The following is a 4,367-nucleotide window of genomic DNA, read 5'->3' as shown; positions in this document are numbered from 1 at the left end:
CTGCTAGATCTCCGCCAGCGTCGTCATCGGCGGCAGTATGATCACTGACAATGGATATCATATCATCCAGAGTCAGTTTATTTGCGTTAGCCAACCATGTGAGCTTGTGCCGCAGCAATCCTCCTCGCTGCAGTCCTCCTATAAAGGCGTGCATAGCCGTGGTGTGATCGATGTTCTCACACTCGTTCCTGCATGCCAGCCATCGGGCGAGGAAGTTTCTTGATGTTTCTCCCTTCTTCTGGATACATGCCTGTAAGTCTCTTATAGTGGCAAGCCTTTTGTAGGTGCCCCTGAAGTGCTTTTCGAAGGCGTTCTTCAGGTCGAACCCGCAAAAGATGGAGTTCTTCTCGAGGTCGCTAAGCCAGATGCGGGCTGGACCTACAAGGTACAACTGAAGCATGCGGCATGCGATATTAGGGGTTCCTCCGGCGAAGGTTACAGCATTGTAGTAATCCTCAATCCAGGTATCCGGCCTTTCAGTGCCATCATATGTCTTCATATTTCCGGGTAGCTTGAGGTTCATCCTTGGCGTTGGTTCCTCTCGAATCATCCTGCCGAAGCACTTTGGGCCGATGTACTCAGATCTGTATTCGTTGAGACGTTCCCGTGCATCGCGTGGGCCGTTGCGGGGAGACTTTGAGCGAGAGCGAGATTTCCGGCCGCCGCCTCCGCCTCCACCTCCGCCTCCACCGCTAGGTGGTGGGGAGGGAGACCTGCGAGGGGGTCGGTTTGACCTTTTGCTTCCGCCTTCTGACTCTCCGCGCCTCTCGTGGTGCTGGCTCCCGCTTCGGTGGCTGCCTTCGCCATGGTGCTGGCTGCCGCCGTCGTTCCGGCTTCGGCGGGGCTCCGGCTCGCGGTCGTCGTTCCGGCTCCTCCTTGGCTCGGGTTCACGATCGTTGTTCCGGCTGCGACGAGGTTCCGGCATGCGCTCCCTGCTCCTGTTCCTCTCAGGTGCCACGTTGTCGCGGATATTGATTCCACCTGGCCCATGGGGTCTGGTGTTTCCTGCTGGACTACGACGGCGAGGGGGCGGAGGACGCGGGTATCCCCTAGGTGGAGGTGAAGGATTCCGGTACTTGTTTTTACCAGAGTACATCGCATCCTTTCCCTTGTTTGGATCTGACGGAGGTGTCTTTGATGGTACAGGGATTGGATTTGGATGTTCTCTGGTTCTTCTCCTGCGCTCCGAAGATCCGGTGCGCGATTCGTCATCAAGATGGCGATTGTCGTAGGCGTCCTTCTGCACAGTAGAGACGCAATGCTCCGGGTTGGATTCCAACCTGCGCGAAGTATCTGCCTGGCTCTACTGCTTCATTGCTGAGGCAACCAGCGTTCGGACGTAGTCGATATCAATCTCCTCGTCCTTCTTCTTTAAGATCTCCGCAGCCTTCTTCATGTTATCCTTTGGAGTTGCGAGTGGCTGTTGCTCAGTGGGGGTCGCAAAGGTAATCTTGCGGGGAGGTATAGCTTCCCGCCTGATTTTGTCGGCCTCCTGCTGACATAGGCATCCCCAATGGGCCTGCCAAAGATAGTACCCGGGGTTTACTGAAGGACCACTACCCGAAGAATAAGAAGACTCGGAAGCCCAAGATATTATTAAGGAAAGCTAGAGTTGTAATAGGAAGTGTTATTTGTAATCTTGCGGGATGAGTTAGAAACCTTCCCGGACTCTGTAACTTGTACAATACGAATCCCTCGGCTCTGCCTCATATATAAGGGGGAGTTGAGGGACAAGAGAGGCATCGAATCATTGTTGAGCAAACCCTAGTTTCTATTTCGTCGAGTACTTTTCGGCTGAAACCTTCGAGATCTACTTGCCCTCTACATCAAACGAAACCCTAGTCTACTACTTGTAGGCATTGACAAGTTAATACCTTGTCACCTACTGAAGCTCGTTGACCTTGTCTTTCCAGTGTTGCTGGAGCTCCTTGACTTGTACCATTTGTTCGTCGACCTCAAGCTCTCGCTGGCGAAATTTTTCCACAAAGTGCGTGGCTTCTTTCCTTTCGTCCAGCATTGCCGCTGCGGTTCTGGCGAACTTCTGGGCTGTTGCCAGCATCTCCTGTCTTTTAGCTTCTAGAGCCTCTAGATCTGCGGCATCGTCAGGAGTTATTGGCTTGTTGAGAACATCTGAGTGTGTGATTGCCTCCATGCCTGCTTGCTCGATCATCTCTTCTGGAGATAGCACTTCCTTGTGCGGACGTACGCGTGAGAGCGGAGATCCAGCATGGGATGGCTGCGGGTCGGAATAGGTATTGTCGTCAGAATGTCCTTGGTCCAGTGCCGCCAAGGTTGCAAGAACCTGTTTAGGCTGGGCGGATTCAACTTCAGACTGCTCACCTTACCCGAGCTCCGACACCTTGCGATCAAACTCTTCAGTGTTCATGGAGGGGGCGTCCCCGGAGATTGGGCTCAGGTTAGCCAGAATTGACTCTTCGCCCGAAGCGTCGCTTTCTCCGACAGCCTCCTGCTGATCCGGAGCGATGCTATTTTCCGGTGCCTCGACATGCTCGGGACCAGCTCCGACTTCTTGAGGGGCGGTTCCGGCGGTATGGGCCAAGAAGTGTACGAAGTGACACCTTTGCTTCTCTAACACCTGGGAGACCCAGGCGGATCTGCATTGGTCTTCCACCTTTGTTTCCTGCTCAGGGGCGGATTGGGTGGGCTTTGATTTTTCCAGATCTAAGGCGGAATCTTCCTTGGGAAGTTCCTGCGTCTCAGATCGGATCTTCGCGACTGCGTCCCGCTCAGCGGCGGTCGCGTCAGCGTTAGTTACCAGAGCGTTTCCGTCGGAATCGACGGTTTCGCCGATGAAGATGTGTATGCCGCCGACTGGGACGATGGAGAGCTTGACGGGGTTTGTCTTGGCCGGAATCCAGCACTCATCCGGAGGGACGATCGGCAGGTTTCCGGCGTAAAGGACGCGCCCCACAGTGATGGTGTCGTCGTAGCTTCCCATGGCGGAACCCTCCCGGTTCTGGCCTCCAGACGCCGCAGGCCCCACGGTGGGCGCCAACTCTCGTTGCCTAATCGACGGTACCTCGGAGGAGGGATCCTCACGAGGGGGAGAAGAAGTAGGGGCCATAGGGCGGAGAGCACTCGGGATGGTGGTAGGCGATTTACCCAGCTTCGGAACACCTGCTCGATGACAGGGCCTACTGCTGCTTGTGTGGTATTATCTGGGCGCTTTCGCGTTGTTACAATGAGTTGTTCTGAATGTGCCTCTATGGCTCCCAGGATCCGGCTTATAAAGGCGCACAGATCTAGGGTTTACACGGAGAGTCCTAGCCGGATTACAGGTCGCCTAACTACGGTACAATGTCTTGCCGTGTACGTCAAGGATATGCCTTCCTCCCTACGTCGTACTGGATCCGGGTTCCATGTGGGCCTCCATGGATCCGGGTTACTCCTGGGCCTCCATGGATCCGAGTTACACATGGGCCTTCATGGATCCGACTTCCTCCGATGGTCGGTTGGGATCCGGCTTCCCTATCCTGGGCTGGACTTCATCCTTTAAGATCAACAACAACTGGGCCGCCCGACGGGCCACATGCCACGTCACCATCTATGGGCCACCCGGGCTTGCCGGATCTAGGCACTGTCGATGGTACACCCATGAAGTATACCCACAACAGTTCCATACCTTTCTTGAGTGAGAATTGATATTTAATAATCCCATCTCTCATATCAATAGCAGCACCAACTGTTCTAAGAAACGGTCTTCCGAAAATAATTGGACAAGAAGCATTGCATTCAATATCCAAAACAACAAAATCAACGGGGACCAGGTTATTGTTAACCATAATAAGAACATTATCAACTCTCCCCAAAGGTTTCTTTGCAGCAATATCAATAAGATGTCCAAATAACATTTTTTCAACGGTGGCAATTCAAGCATATCATAATTTTTTCTAGGCATAACAGAAATACTTGCACCAAGATCACATAAAGTATTGCAATCAAAGCCATCTTTTTTCATCTTAATGATGGGTTCCGAGCCATCTTCTAACTTTTTAGGAATAGAGGCTTCGCGTTTTCATTTCTCCTCTCTAATTTGCATAAGAGCATTTGTAATGTGCTTTGTAAAAGCCATATTTATAGCACTAGCATTAGGACTTCTAGCAAGCTTTTGTAAGAACTTAATTAATTCAGAGATATTGCAATTATCAAAATCAAATTCATTTTTATCAAAGGTAAAAGGCTCTTGTCTTCCATACTCCGAAAAATTTCAGCACACTTATCAGGAGGAGTTTCAGTGGTTTTAGGCAATTTTGTAGAAGGAGCGGGGACTTTTCCTACACCATTTACTTTATCATTAGTAGTAGGAGAGTGTCTAGCATTTTAAACTTCATTACTACTTGTAAGCC

Source organism: Lolium perenne, chromosome 7 (assembly GCF_019359855.2).
Source record: "Lolium perenne isolate Kyuss_39 chromosome 7, Kyuss_2.0, whole genome shotgun sequence".
Taxonomy (NCBI): domain Eukaryota; kingdom Viridiplantae; phylum Streptophyta; class Magnoliopsida; order Poales; family Poaceae; genus Lolium; species Lolium perenne.
This window is presented reverse-complemented; position numbering follows the sequence as displayed.